Source organism: Sturnira hondurensis, unplaced genomic scaffold (genome assembly GCF_014824575.4).
Source record: "Sturnira hondurensis isolate 20B ecotype Veracruz unplaced genomic scaffold, ASM1482457v3 Scaffold0020489, whole genome shotgun sequence".
NCBI lineage: Eukaryota > Metazoa > Chordata > Mammalia > Chiroptera > Phyllostomidae > Sturnira > Sturnira hondurensis.
The window spans coordinates 1,302,592-1,319,229 of NW_028093120.1; the positions used below are offsets into that span (position 1 = coordinate 1,302,592).

Genomic DNA, 16,638 nt, shown 5'->3' on the forward strand with positions numbered 1-16,638 from the left:
CCCTAGCTCAGGGTTTCTCTCCTGTCACATAACCCACTGCCGGTCCAGGTGCTACCTGGCCCTCTTTGCATCACCCCGTGAAAATGATGCTCTGGAAACTGCTACAAGAAAATTCTGATATTCCGTCTACCGCTCTTTCTCTGAGTAACAGAGTCTTTTGTCTCTGGCCCAGCAGTCTTGTGTCTCCCATGAGTACCTATGAAACTTTAGCAAGCTAACATATTGGGCTACAAGTAGGTTAAATCCCAACCTTTCATAGTCCGTGACAATATTCAGACATTATGATATATTAGGTCATTGGTAGAAATACTAGGCAGATAGAAAATTAGAAGCTAAAATTGTTTTTCTCCATCAATATCTTGAAATAGTTAAATCCCTTTCCCTTCAGCTCCCACCTCTATCTAGACTAATATACCTTCTTAACCTTGATAATAATGGGTTCTAATGGTCCATTCATTCGGTAGAGTGAATTTCTAAAACCCATTTCCAGATTGCAGTTTGTGTGCCAGGATTACATTTGTTTTTATTAAAAGAGAAAAAAGTCAAGCAGCAGATTACAGCTGACTTTTCAATCACTTAATCAACAAATGTGTTCTGAGTACTTTCATACTTCTATGTGAAGTGCTACATAAAGCAGCCTTAGTTCCCAAAGCATTTTAACTTCCTTTACTCCCATTAAAAAAAAAAAGCCCTCCTTATCAAAAAATCCAACTGTTTGAGCCACTCATTCATTGAGGCAATAACCAGGAGAAACACTTTGATAAAAGGGTTTTTAAAGTATTCTCCCTTGTCTATCTTGGTCCCAAACAGGAAAGCAACCCCAGGATCCAGACTCATTACCCGTCACATTTTCACAAACCTCTGACCTTCAGGGAACTTGAAGACTAAAGAGTCCAGGCCTACCAAACCAACATCCTTCTGGTACTACTGATTAACAGTAACAATGATGTTTAAAAAAACATTGCTATCTGTCGTTTCTACTTAGTTCAAGCCATAATGATGATTATTTCTTGTAGGAAAGAAAGCAGTGAGTCACATCAAGGCTTTAGGAACTGGGAGAGAAGCCATGTGGACATGCATACATGCACACACACTTTCACATCAGTCTGAATCCTGGCATTTTTTAAAAACAACGTTGCTCAAATGATAAATGCATTTTATAGTTCAACAAAAACTTAAACTCACCTGCCCTCAGTTCTTCTGAGTCTCTGTGATGCCCAGTTCAGTCCAGAATTGAACCTCCAATCCAACACAGTACTGACCAGTTAGGTTTCAACCACAGTCTTCACAGAGAGAAAACTGCACCTTGGTTACTGGGTAGGGAAGAGCTAAATATGAAAACTCACTGGGTTCTACTATCAGGGTACCCAGCAACCAGCCAGGAAGGTAGTGATGGATTCATAAAGGATGCAATAGTGTCAAGACTTGCATCTGTTTTCATGGGCGTCGAGGAGCCCCGAAAGCTTTTCTCCTTCCTCTGACCTATGCCACCATTCAGAGCTTGTTGCTTCTTGCAACATTGCCTATTTTCTTTATATTTTCTCCTTTTAGGAGAAGGGCTACAGACATACAGAGTGTGCTATCAGTTGTACTACTTGCTATCTTGGCCTCATTCCTATTTAAGGACGCAAACCCTTTCCAGGTTTGCATTACTGTTTGAACAAAAGATGGTTAAAGACCTCCATTCACATCAAAGAAATCAAGAAAGTAGCCTGAGATTAATGACATTTTCATAATGATAGACTTTTAGGTAGTTCTTGACTTGGAACTTATTCTTTTCTCAATTAAAAGTCAGAGGTATTTATAGAACTATTCACACTGCCTTCAGTGATCCCAGGTGACCGATGCTGTAAGCTGGGGAAAAAAATTCCTGAAGTTCTAGCATTACACAGATCCAGTAACTAGTATTTAGAAGGAGAATAATTAGAGCTAAAGGAATACAACTGAGAGAAACTCATCATAAAGTGTGAACTCTGAGCAACTGCAGACAGGCTAAAAATTCTCAAGTCACTTAAGTTAAGAGTTCTAGCTCAAGAAATAACCATTCCAACACAGATCTACAAGGGACCCAGGGTGACAGGTCACATGGAAAATAAAAATCACATCCTCCAATGTGATGAAAATGGGAGGGAAGTTGAACTCCTGGATGTGGATCAGGCATCGATGTTTCCCTTAGGCATTCCTGGCTACATCTTTTATCAGTTCTTTAATGAGTTAAGATAGGAATTTGTGTGATTTCTCAAGTAGATATTACGTGTGGTCTTATATGCCTGTGCGTGTGTATATACTTGCTTAACTATTTTGTAACTTGAACCCAGTATATTCATTGGTATAGGCTGAATTATTCTCTATTAATGCTATTTTAGATCATTATAGCATCCAATGTAAAACTCCCAAGCAAATATCATGATGAATAAGTATGTGTATTGTGTGTGCCAAACAGAAAATCACAACGAAGACCAGAGATTAGAATAAGCAGACTGGTACAACCACTATGGAAAGCAGTATGGAATTTTCTAAGAAAACTAAAAATGGACGTGCCTTTTGACCCAGCAATTCCACTGCTAGGAGTATATCCTAAGAACCCTGAAACACCAATCCAAAAGAACCTATGCACCCCGATGTTCATAGCAGCACAATTTACAATAGCCAAGAGTTGGAAGCAACCTAAATGCCCATCGGTCGATGACTGGATCAAAAAACTATGGTACATTTACACAATGGAATTCTATGCTGCAGAAAGGAAGAAGGAGCTCCTACCCTTTGCAACATCATGGATGGAACTGGAAAGCATTATGCTGAGCGAAATAAGCCAGGCAGTGAAAGACAAATACCATATGATCTCACCTTTAACAGGAATCTAAACAACAAAACAAACAAGCAAGCAAAATGTAACCAAAGACACTGAAATACAGAACGTGCTGACAGGGTCCAGAGGGTAGAGGGGAGAGAATCACAGGGGAAAAGGGGATGGACTCACATGAATAAGTATGAAGGACACATGGACGATAGCTAAGGTGGGGGCAGAGATGGGAGGGAGGTGGGGAGCACTGGGGGGGGGGGCAGGGCTGGGAATACAAGAAAGAAAACTGTACTTGAACAAAAGTTAAATAAAAAAAAAATAAAGTTTACAATGCCCAGGAAGCAAGGACATTAAAAAAAAAAGAATAAGCAAACAACATTAACATTATCAACAGCTCTTCTAGAATGCTGCTTGGCAAGATTGTTCGTACCTGGATAAGCCGCACTCACTACACACAGCAGGATGCAGGACTGCAGACGAAAGGTCCCAGGAGACTTTACTATGATGTGTAACTCTCCTTCTAGAGGGCGTGATTTGACAAAGTGAAATGATCTGTCTACCCCCAAATCATGTTCTTTGTCCACCTGATATATGCCTGAAATTCTTCACTGCCTTTGTTAAAGCAAGCATAACATTTAAATGCAATCGAGGGGAGGGGTAATTAACACTTTTACCCTTAGCTTCCACTCAAACACAGAATAAGGCCATTTTTTCAGATTAACTAGCAAGGGGTCAGTGAACATATACTACATATTTTAAATCAGATGAGATTGTTGCATGAGTAAAAATGTAAATAAAAACTGTTAAAAGTTTTGAAATCACAGTAGTACTAGAAGAACTGAGATATTAATTTATCACAAGCAGAAAATAGAGTCCTTTTAATGCAGGAGGAAGGAGTTGGGGCAAAGCCCGGGGGCAATGGAAGAGTGTGGGGCCATCGTTACCAGAGAGCATCACAGCATTCACAAGAATGGGAAGACAGGAAAGGCACAGGAATCAGCAAAATGTCACAAAATGTGACAAAATGTCACAAGGCTGCTCTAAGTGGCCCTAATGTTTCCACTTAGCCCTCAACATTTTTGTTATAATGTTCGAAAAAAGGTGAAGGAAAATTGGACGATGATAAAATAGACTACTTTTTTAACATGAAATATGGATAGAGTGGTGTTCAATTCACCATTTCCTGAGTTCCTACTCTATGTGGAGCCCTGGGCCCAGCACAGCACTCCCTTCCCCGGGGGCCAAGGGGCAGGCTGTAGAGTACACGTTGCCATAGCAACACACCAGTGGAACCATCTCATGCCCCACTTATACCGAACCTTCGATTCTAAATATTCCCAAGGTTCATCTCAAACCAAAATAGACTTTTCTTCACACTTCTGAGAAAGGGACTGTAATTATTATTTATTTATTGTCGTAAACTTTAGCAATACCGTGCAAAAACTGAGCACTAAAAAAGAAATAAAATAGACTTTCAGTGGTCTACCTTACTTGTGTGTGTGTGTGTGTGTGTGTGTGTGTGTGTGTAAAAGACTACCTACCTGACATCTGGACAGAATTATCAAGAGGTGTTAATGCAACTCTCGATTCCATCTGTCCAAATAAGCTTTAATAACGACCTGACGATCTCCCGGGCCCCACCCCCCTCAAAATATCATGAAAGAGATATCAGTTAAAATTAAAGATACACTAACCGAGGCAGGGTGATTCCTTTACTGAGTTGGGAAGCACCTTACTTCAGATTGAAGAGTAGAGCCCCGGGCTGACCTTGTCAAGTTTTGCGGGCTCTTCCTGCCTTGGTGAGAGAGCGCCACCTACTGTACCTGCCCCACCGCTCTTCTCACAACAGTTCCCTGGTAAACTCCAGGAATCCCAAATGCCCAAGGCCTTGAAAGACCAGGGCCAACTCTAATATTTGTAAGCATCAATTGGACCAGTGTGTCTTGGACTGTGGGATAAAGGAAAAGGCACAGAGGGCCTGCTTTGAAGCTCTGAAAGAAGAGCATATGCTTATGAGAGCTTTGGAAGGAAGATTTTAGATTTTTTACCACCCGGACACCCAGTCTGACACACTGAACTCCAGCCCTCTTTTTTTTTTTTATCTGCCGCCAGTCTTGTGCACCAAGTCCACACCAAAACTTTGAATTTGGTCAGTAACTACATACTCTGTCCCCATATCCTTTCACAACACAGTGGACAGAGAGACCGGGCAAGTGTGAGTAAAAGTGAATAGGAGCGCTGGCAAAGCTGAAGAGTAGATATTTTTTTCTCTATTTCTAGAGGGTCCTTGCTACCCAATAAGCCGATGTGCTTAATTTTAGCCACCCAGCCATGCTATGGAAATTCAGTTTCTTGTTTGCATTAATTTTTAGCAACAAATTAGTGGATTTAGTCCACTATAAATCATAATGACTAAGACCATAAATTTTAGAGAGAGAGAACTGAGTTCAATGACCAGCTCCATCATCTATAACCCACGTGAGCTGGGGCATGTTTCCTGACACCACTGAACTTGTTTCTCAAGTGTAAAATGAAGATAACATTCCCCAAATGGGATTTCTGTGAGCACTGAATTAGCAATGTGTGGAGAGCACTTATTGAAGCATTAATAAAAAGTGTTATTGGTGGTGCTGTTTATATTTCCAAGGTCTAGCAGGGAGCCTGGCCCCCACAGAAGTACTCAAAACACATACACATGCACACTAAAGCAAAACAGACTAGGCAAGGATAGATCTAAGCCACCCCAGACCCTGCGAACAGACGCAGCCAGGCCCAGCACTGGGTGGTAGGCTATTGAAAGACCCAGTGCTGGGCCCCAGTCTTCAGTGTCCAGCACTTGTCCAAGCAGTTCATTCATGACCATCTGCTCTTCCTGCTCTCATCGTCTCTGACTCGCTGCACTCCTGTCCCAGTTTCTCCTTCGGGCTCCTGTGACCCCGCAGGACAACCCCCTGTGGTCTGACCCCTGTGCTCACAAACCCAGTTGAGCAGGCAGTCTGCATCTACACGCCCACTACTCTGACGGAGTCGCTGCTGTTTTCCACATTGTCCAGGAAATCCCTCTGACCTACCCAGGGAGGGCGATGGGCCACAATTATCCAAGTGAGTAACTAGCTAACAAAAGCAAAACTGTGTTACCTAAGAGATTAAATTAGGTTCCTAATTTTAAGTTGGTGGGGACAGGGGGAAGTTTCTCCAACCCCAACCAGCACTTCTCTGATGCAGGAAGAATTGCATCAAATTTCACGGGCTGTGGGTTAAGTCCTACAAGTCTGTTCCCTCCACCCACACCCCTACTTTGGACTCCAGTGGCCAGCCCAGGTTGTCTGTTACCTGTGCTTCTGAGCCACTGGCTATAAATCGGAGGTTCTCATGACCCCCTCCTTGGGTTTGATTAATTTACTAACAGGGCTCACAGAAATAAGAGCTCAGGAAATAAGTTTACTCACTAGAGTACCCGTTTATCACCAAGGATACAAATTAACAGCCAGATGAAGAGATTAAATAGGGCCAGATCCCAAACAAGAACACTTCCGTCCTTGTGGCGATGGGGGTTCTGCACAGCGACACATGGTGGCATTCTCATTCCCCACTGTGGACGTTCCTGAATGATGTCCTTTGGGATTTTTAGAGAGGCTTCATTAAACAGTCATGATTAATTAAATCAGTGAGATTTGTGATCGATTCAACCTCCAGCCCCTCTCCAGTCCCCAGAGATCACGGGTGGGACGAAAGTTCCAACCCTCTAATTACAGGGTTGGATCCATTGGCAGCCAGCCCTCACCAGTCACTTCATTAACATAATGAAAGACACCTTGATCACTTTCAACACTTAGAAAATTCTGAGAGTTTTGAGAGCTCTGTGCCAGAAATATATTTTTCTTATTATAAATTGTTCTTATAAATCACAATACCGCAGAGAAGGATAGACATTTAACTTTGCAATAACATTTTCACTGGTCGCGGGGAAAACAAAGTATTTACATTTTATCGCTGTGCTTTAGCCTGTCCACTGTTAGAGATTAATGCTTACTGTTGTTCATTTTTAATACAACCTATAAACATCTGTCCTATGAATGTGATGTGCAAACCTCTTTCAATGGGATGATAATTACACACATGTGGAGGACCAAGGAGGTGTGAACTTGTCAAAATCTGACCTTGGTTTCTTTTAGCACCGTTCCCTGGCAAGCTGTTCCTGAGAATCTCGGTTTTCTCTGCCATTTCACTTTCAGCTCGTTGTCAATAAGTATGCCTCAGGTGTGGACTGACACCGCCTTAAGGTGTTTTAAGTACAAAAAACAAAAATGTATAAGGCTTAAAATACAATACTTTCCAATGGTATTTACACTTTTATATGGGACTCTTGAATAGAGTCCCAATAAAATGAATCTCTCAGGGTAAGATTTCAGATTTCTTGACAAAGCTTGAAAATTACGTCCGTTCCTGAAATTACATCACTTGTGGGTCATTTCAGGAACTTACTCCGTCGTCCACTAGTGTTAAAGCCCAGAGAGAGCAGGCTGTGAGCACTAGAAAGATGGAGATGAACACATAAACTCTCCAGTCTCTTCTTCCCTTTGAGTTGAGGTTAGAGGCAGCCATCGGCTCCAGCTGCTCCGAGGGGAGATTGAGAACAATCAAGGCCAGCTGTGAAAAATCCTCTCACGGTTTGGCTTCTGATAGACAGCGGCTTTTGTGTGGAAAGTAACAGCTCCTTTTGCTCAGCTAAAACCTGAAAAAGCTGTGCTCTCTGTGAAATCCAAATTGGCCAAAGATTTTGAAAGAACATGACTCTCATGCTGAAACCATCAACACGGAGTGAAAGCAGAAATGCACCGGTTTGTAGGCAGTATGAGCCGTAAAGATTGGACATAAAACTACATCATTCAGCCTACTTGATATTATTTCAAGGTGTGTGTGGGGAGCCAGGGGCAGCTCAGTGCACCTAAATCCAGCTCCATGGTCTTAACAGTCTACTATTACACTGTCCCTGTGCCCGATTCAATACCACAAAACTCACCAATTCATTTTGTCAGTCAGAAAGTCTACTTGGCCTTAGAGGATACTGTGAAGGAAGACCAAAGCAACAAGTAAAAAACACAACAGGGTGTTAAGCACGGCTGTAACCAGTGTGAGACACCAGCGTTCCACAGAGGAAGGGAGGGAGCTATGAGCAATGCTAACATGGTTTGGGTACTAGAGGGCCCCTGCGGAAGACTGGAGGGGACCGTGATCAGGCAAGCAGGGGACTGTGGGTAGGGGAAAGTGAAAGGAGTTAAATCCCACTTCTGGAAGCACATTAAAGAGTATTTGAGCTGTAGGTATTGGAGTGAGTTCAACTGGAATGATTCCTTAAATTACATCAAGCCATCATAGTCAAGGTCAAAGACTCTCACTAGATGAGAAATACAAAGATACGATAGAGGAGATACTATATGGTTTCATACAGTAACTTCGTAACTGATGTGGGTTTTTTCCTAACTAAACCTTAAAATAATTGTATGTGAGAGTTCCTTGCCCCATATAGACCAAGCTTTAGTTCTGAGAGGAAGAAATATGATAACCCAGAAGTATCCCATGAAACTAATTGATTGCCTGGTATATTTGTGCCAAAGAAACAAAAACAACTTAACACGGAGATACTAAACAGGAAAGCCAGAAGAAGTTCTATTCTAAAGTCAGTCAGCTAAAAACCAAAATGGTACAGAAAGTGGGATCATGTAAAGAATGTCACTTGGGTGGGTGGTAGAAAAGTAAAATTATCTCTGGCATCTTTCCCAAACCACACAAATCTACCCACACATAGATTCGGATGGGCCCCTCAGGGTCCCAACTTCCCACCCCAGGGAGGAACACTGCTCTTGATAGATAGGATCATCTTATTCCTTGCATGAGAAAAGGTTGAGTCATCAGCAACCTGAGAAAAAACACTAGCCTATAGTTGGGTGGAAGGAGAAGTGAATATTGGTTTCCACACATGCTAAGTACTTCTTGTGGGCTATTATTTTCTTTCTTTCTGCATCCATTTGCTTGTTTTCAAAAACAGGGGGGATAATAATAGCTACCTGACAAATTTAAGGTAAACATTAAATAATATGTGATGATATTAAATAAATAGTAATAGAATCTTACTCTGTTGTGCTATTCACAACTATTATGATGCTTTAACAAGTAAATACGTCAGACTCTATGTACTGTTTTTATGTTACCTTATTTTCATTTATATCCATTTGCCCTGGTTTGAACTAAAAGGATTTCCTGGACTGTATATTTTTAAATAGTCTGTGGGAAAGGAAATTCTCAAAAAAAAGCCTCTTCACTCTATATCCGATGAATCATTCGCATAGGATTTAGAAAGTTAAGAAAAAATAACTTGCTTACAATTGTTTGATTCAACATGGAAATTTTCTTTAGGTTGGGTTTATTTTTGTTGATATTGTTGGCACAGAGTAAAACCACTGAATATAAAGATAGAAATCCAGTATTAATAGAGCAAGCAATGAAACTGTATCAACTAACCTGAATTTTATTCTCATTGGTGTTATCAATTAACTTGAAATTTAACAAATAATCTTCCCACAATGTACATTAATCCACCCTCAAGTCTAAGAAACACCACCTACCCATCAAAACAGAAAGAAGAAACGTGGCATGAGTACACTGTAGGATACACCATGTAACTAGACTTCAGTAAGTCTACACACTGAGGGTATAGTCTCCTTTACTCAGTTTATGTATGTATCACTAATATTTATGTGCTACTAGTATGCATCACAGTGAAGACTGGTGTACAGACTGGGAACTCCATAAGATTTATAGCTTAGTGGATCAGATGAAAAAATTATGCTAAAATTTGACACCCTTCTTTCTCCACCTAATCATTGATTCACCTAACTGCTGATCACTGTGCTCTTTGGAAAGCCAAAGTGGCCATTGATGAGACTGACAAAATTTGTTTTCTTAGAATTTTGTGATGTAATTCATATTCATGTTGGAAATTTCAGCATCCTTGGAAAGGAGTCAGGTACAGAAAGGAAACTCCAATGAGCAGCTAAGACCTTCCCCAAGGATTTCTCCCCATCACATACCACTTTGCTTTGATCCACTTCGAGTCCTTAGAAAAAGCAATAGAGTTAAATGAACGTACGTGGGAGTTATGGTCTCTCTAAGTAGAACTGTGCCCACACGTTACAAGCTATGCTTCTGCAGCTTAGACCTGATACAGTCATAGAAGGCAGTTCCATTTAGCTGAGGTTGAGAATATTGTGCAGAGTTAAGCTAAACACCTAGCCAAGAACTTGGGAAACACCCCAGAGAGAAAGGTGAAGCCATTAGCCACAGGAACAACAGATAAAACGGAATCCTTCCAGAGCTTGCTCCTTCGCCTCCTTCTCCACCTCTGCTGTCACTATGGTAACCAGTATTAAATTCTGGTCCTGTGCTATTCGTGAAATACTCCTGATGGGAACGAGAACTCAACATATACCCTTTTCATCTTGAATTTTATCAAGAAAATATGGCAAAGTGTTTAATACCTCCCCTGAAAGATGTTTTAAAAGGTAGCTAAATAAAATACCTGAGAGTTTTTACAAATCAGATTATTAATAAGAAATTATTGTCAGTTAGTTCCAGAAATTTTTTCTAAAAATTTTTTTCTCTGGAGTTTTGATAGAACAGGATAAATATATACTCATCATTAATATCTGATTATAAATAGTCACTTATAAATTAGCCATTTTATGAATGAAGAAACTAAGACTTAGGAAGCATAAATGATTTGCCCTGTCATGGACCTAGTTAATTGAAGAGCAAGTTGTTTCCAATACTTACTACCTTTTTGGTTAATCATTTATATACAGTTCTTGAGGACTTATTATTCACAGTACTATCTAAGAGCTGTGAATGATATGAACCCAAACAAATCATGGTTCCTGATGCCAAAGGTATTATGATTAGATACTCCATACAGAGTAATAATAAAAAATCACTATTTATCAAATATTCATCATGTGAGAGAAACTAGGTCAGTGTCAGGCAGGATCACAGACATTGTCCTAGTTTCTTAATATGAGTGTTTCTCAGTTAACCAATGGGAATACTAGGCTACAAAAAGTCATGTCATTGACTCAAATCACACAATTCATATAAAGCCGAGGTCATATTTGAACCCAGATCTCCCTGATTCTGAGACCTTAGTTCTTAACTCTATCACAGGCTCTGCTACAACTGAAACTTTGTTCTTGTCCCCAGAGGCAGTGGGAGGTACTTTGGCTAAATGTAAAAGAGACATTTGACAAGTTTTATTTTTTTATTTATTTTTATTGTTGTTCCTTTTTTAAAAAATTATTTTTCAAGTACAGTTTCCTGTCTATTACTCCCATCCCATCTCACCCCACCTGTGTTCCCCCCTCCCATTTCCACCCTTCTCAGTTGTTGTCCATGTATCCTTTATATATGTTCCTCTAAATCCCTCCCCTGAAATTCCCTCCTCTCTTCCCTCTGGTCACTGTCAGCCTGTTCTCTATTTCGGTGTCTTTGGTATAACCAAAGACACTATTTTGCTTGCTTGTTTTGTTTTGTTGTTTAGTTTCCTGTTAAAGGTGAGATCATATGGTATTTGTCCTTCAACACCTGGCTTATTTCACTCAGCATAATGCTTTCCAGTTCCATCCATGTTGTTGCAAAAGGTAGGAGCTCCTTCTTTCTTTCTGCAGCATAAAATTCCATTGTGTATATGTACCATAGTTTTTTGATCCATTCATTTACTGACGGGCACCTAGGTTGCTTCCAACTCTTGGCTATTGTAAATTGTGCTGCTATGAACATTGGGGTGCATAGGTTCTTTGGGATTGGTGTTTTAGGGTTCTTAGGATACAATCCTAGCAGTGGAATTGCTGGGTCAAAAGGCAAGTCCAATTTTAGTTTTCTGAGAAAATTCCATACTGTTTTCCATAGTGGTTGTACCAGTCTGCAATCCCACCAACAGTGGACCAGAGTCCCCTTTCCCCAACAAAACTGTCATTGTTTGCAGATGACATGATAGTGTACATGGAAAATCCTATAGACTCTACCAAAAAACTGCTCGAACTAATGAATGAATTTGGCAAAACAGCGGGATACAAAGTCAATATCCAGAAATCAAAGGCATTTTTGTATACCAACAATGAAGCAGCAGAAGCAGAAATCAAGAAAAAAATCCCATTCGATATAGCAAAAATAAAAATAAAATACCTAGGAATAAATCTAACCAAGGAGGTAAAAGACCTGTATGCAGAAAACTATACAACACTGAAGAAAGAAATCAAGGAAGACACAAACAAATGGAAACATATACCGTGTTCATGGATTGGAAGAATTAACATCATCAAAATGTCCATACTACCCAAAGCAATTTACAGATTCAATGCAATACCTATTAAAGTACCAATGGCATATTTCACAGACATAGAACAAACACTTCGAAAATTTATATCGAACCATAAACGACCCCGAATAGCAGCTGCAATGTTGAGAAAGAGGAACAAAGTAGGAGGGATCACAATACCTGATATCAAACTGTATTACAAGGCCACTGTAATCAAAACAGCCTGGTACTGGCATAAAAACAGGCACATAGACCAATGGAACAGAACCGAGAACCCAGAAATAAACCCAATTCTCTATAGTCAATTAATATTCGACAAAGAGGGCAGTAACATAAAATGGGGTAAAGATAGCCTCTTCAACAAATGGTGTTGGGAGAACTGGACAGCTACCTGCAAAAAAATGAAACTTGAGCACCACCTTACACCATACACCAAAATAAACTCAAGGTGGATAAAAGACTTAAATATAAGCCGTGACACCATTAAAGTCCTAGAGGAGAACATTGGCAGGAAAATGTCAGATATTTCTCGTCAGCAACATTTTTACTGATATGTCCCCTAGGACAAGTTTTATTAACTCTGGAATAGTTTACCAATGAACCTACAGATTTTCATATCCCCTAGGTGACTTAAAAATGAGAAGATATTGGCCTTGGGTGGGTAGCTCAGTTGGTTAGAGTGTGTCCCAATACCAAGCTCATGAATTGAATCCCCCATCAGGGCACATAAAGAATCAACCAATGCACACATAAATGGTAGAACAACAAATCAATGTTTCTCTCTCTGTCTCTCCCCCTCCGTCCCTCTCCTCTATCTCTCAAATCAAGAAATTTTGTAAAATAAAAATGAGAGGATATTAATTTAGAGGTTTCATTTAAAACTGGGCCTACCTGATTGCCTAGTAGGAAGTGAAAGTAAATGACATCTTAGGCTTTCTTCCATCCTATGACTTGGGAGAAACAATAGCAATCAAAAACGGTAAACCTCTGCAACAAGTTTGTTTCTCCTGTGTTTTCCCTTGAATTCAAATAAGTTGAAAATTAATAAATATATTGCACATAAAAGAAACTATGCAGAGCCCTTGGAAAATATGTATGGACTATCAAACTTTAAGTAGGTTCCAAGGAAGCTTGCAGTCTTTTATGGTGAAACCTGATGTTAAAGTTTGAGCCAAGATGTGTGTATTTGTGTGCAGTGATTAAGCCTCTGCGTGTGTGTGAGGCACAAATTGCACGTACCTAAAAAATAGGCTAACACTAGAAGACCCATATGAGAATTGGCATCCTGAAAGAAACGACAGGTGTTTCCTAAAAAAAAACAAGTTGTGCTTCCACAGGAAGCCTACACGCCACTGCAACCATGTCTCTAGTGATTCCTGAGAAGTTCCAGCACATTCTGTGAGTACTCAACACCGATATCAATGGGTGACAGAAAATAGCCTTTGCCATCACTGCAATTAAGGGTGTGGGATGAAGATATGCTCATGTGGTGTTGAGGAAGGCAGACATCAACCTCACCAAAAGGGCAGCAGAGCTCACAGAGGATGAGGTGGAACCGGTGGTTGCCATGATGGAGAACCCACGCCAGTACAAGATTCCAGACTGGTTCTTGAACAGACAGAAGGATGTGAAGGCTGGAAAACACAGCCAATGTGTTTTCCAATGTGGTCCTGGCCAATGGCGTGGACAACAAGCTTTGTGAAGACCTGGAGCGGCTGAAGAAAATGTAGGCCCACAGAGAGCTATGCCACTTCTGGGGTCTTTGTGTTCGAGACCAGCACACCAAGACCACAGGCCACCGGGGTTGAACTGTGGGTGTGTCCAAGAAGAAATAAGTCTCTAGGCCTTGTCTGTTAATTAATAGTTTATACACCTCTGGGGGGAAAAAGAACAAGTTGCTTGCTGTCCTATTTGGACTTAGTTCTTTCACCCTACCTCAGGGTTATATACACATAGGAACAATTGTGACAACGGTGCATCCCCCTGTGTATCCCAAGAAAGACAGAGCACAGCCAGCTCTTCTATCACAAGGCCTTCACTAATAGTACTTCTCATTTGAAATACTCTTTGTAGTTTTCAAGATGTTTCCATGAGCTACAACACAGGCTTTGTGAAGGTTGCCTTTGCTCATATGCTGTGCTTCCCAGCAGGGCTCCTACAACACTCTGTACCTTCTTTTTTCATAAAACCCATTTCTCTAGCATTCACTTTGTAATGCAACAGCTCTCTTCCCTGCTGAACTACGTGCTCCTCTCCAGGCAGTGCTGCAGGGAGCAGGACTGCCTTGTTAACCACGAAATCCCGAAGGCCTAGTGCAATGCCAGATGTATAGCAGACTCTCAAAAATATTTTTCTTAGCAATCCTGAGAATATGTTCAGATAGTCTCAGATATTCTAGAGAAGCAGAGCCTAGACTAGCTCGTCTATTAGGCTGCATGAACAAGATCATTTATTCATTTATTCAACAAATATTTTTAAGTTCATACTGTATATTAGGCACTGTTATGAATGATTGGGATTTTACAATGAAGAGACAAAACCCTCATTTTCGTGGACTTTGCATGTCAGCATAACTATTTACAATGGAAAAAGACATTTACAAATCTAGCTATTTGACTACAAAACCATTTATTTTGCAGATTGCAAAGTATCTTACAAATTTTCTATCTTAATCAAGTAGGGCTATACCTTCATAAAACCAGTAATTTAAATTGAGAAATATAACTTGCAGGTATAGAAATCTCTTGTCATGAATATCAAAGCTAGCTCTGCAGTTTTCCGTGCCCACAGTTCCATGCATGGTCTTAGAAGCTCCCCAACAGCTTTAGCTTGAATAGATGTGTCCTACTGTTTCTTGCCACCAAGCCAGGTTCTAATGGATGGGAATAGAAACATGTGGAGTGTGGGGTCTTCATCTAAAGAAGGATAGTGAATCTAACATGTACCAAGCTGTTTGCATGTGCTAAGTTATCATTAGCATTTTTACATATATTATCTCATTTAAACTTGACAGTAAAGAAACAATAAATTAAATCATATGGTCTCCCTTTTATTTCCTATTAAATGAGGAAGTAGGGTCAGAGGCAGAGATGTGCCTTCACGTGGTGATAGATTATAACTTTTGCAATGTCCAGAGCACCTAAGTCACTGATTAACTTCCTAACTAACAGATTTGTGGACTTGCTAAAAAATGACTTTTAAAAATGCTTTGCATCCCTAATCATCAGAGAGATGCAAAACCACAATGAGATATCGTGGCTTTTCACAGCTGCCAGAATGGGTACAATCAATAAACCTACAAACAAAAAGAGTGTGAAGAAAAGGGAACCCTCGTGTACCTTTGGTGGGAATGCAGACTGGTGCAGCCACTGTGGAAAAAAGTTTTGAGTTTTCTCAAAAAAATTAAAAATGGAAAAAAAAATGGAACTGCCTTTTGACCCAGCAATTCCATTTCTGGGAATATATCCTAAGAATCCCGAAACACCAATTCAAAAGAATATATGCACCCTTATGTTAGAGAAGCATCATTCACAATAGCTAAGATTTTGGAAGCAGCCCAAGTGCCTATCAGTAGGTGAGTGTATAAAAAAAGCTGTGGTATATTTACATAATGGAATACTACTCTGACATGAAAAAGAAGAAGAAGTAGAAAATTATACCTTTTGTGATAGCAAGGATGGACCTGGAAATTATTATACTAATTGAAATAAGTCAGAGAAAGACAAATATCCTATGATCTCACTTGAGATCATAGGATATGTGGAATCCTATGAACTTAGGGAAATGTGGACTCTAATGAACATAATAAACTGGCAAACAAAATGGAAACAGAGTCATAGATACATGGAACAGACTGACAGCTGTCAGAGGGGGTGGGAAGGGGGCACTGGATGAAAGAAGGTGAAGGGATTCGCCAAAAATTATATATGCATGACCCATAGACGCAGACGACAGTGTGGTGGCCTGAGGGAGGGCAGGGCGGAGGCTGGGTGGATGTGGGCGACGGTGGGGCGGTGGGGAGGGGAACATCTGTAAGTGTGCCAACAATCAAAATAAAGCTTTAAAAGGTGAATAAATGAATAGTCTGACCAGATAATAAGAGTATTTGTTGTTCATGCCTCTGTGCCGAAAAAGAAATGGGGAATTATCAGACCAGAGAGATTGGCCATTACCTTCTATTTAGCCAGGCAGGATTTTGAGGGAAAGATGGAAACTGGCTACAGATGATGCTGTTTATTTATTTTTTAAAAGATTTTATTTATTTATTTTTAGAGAGAGGAGAAGGGAGAGAGCAAGAGAGGGAGAGAAACATCAACATGGGGTTGCCCATCACACTCCCCCTACTGGGGACTTGGCCAGCAACCCAGGCATGTGCTGGGAATTGAACCTGAGATTCTTTGCTTCTCAGGCCAGCGCTCAACCCACTGACCCATACCAGCCAGGGCAGATGAGACTATTTAAGGAAACT

At 40.4% G+C, this 16,638-nt stretch overlaps 1 pseudogene; it reads left to right on the forward strand.

Moving 5' to 3' along the window:
* Positions 1-13,513: 13,513 nt before the first annotated feature.
* Positions 13,514-14,048, forward strand: LOC118975669 (40S ribosomal protein S18-like; annotated as a pseudogene).
* Positions 14,049-16,638: the final 2,590 nt, after the last annotated feature.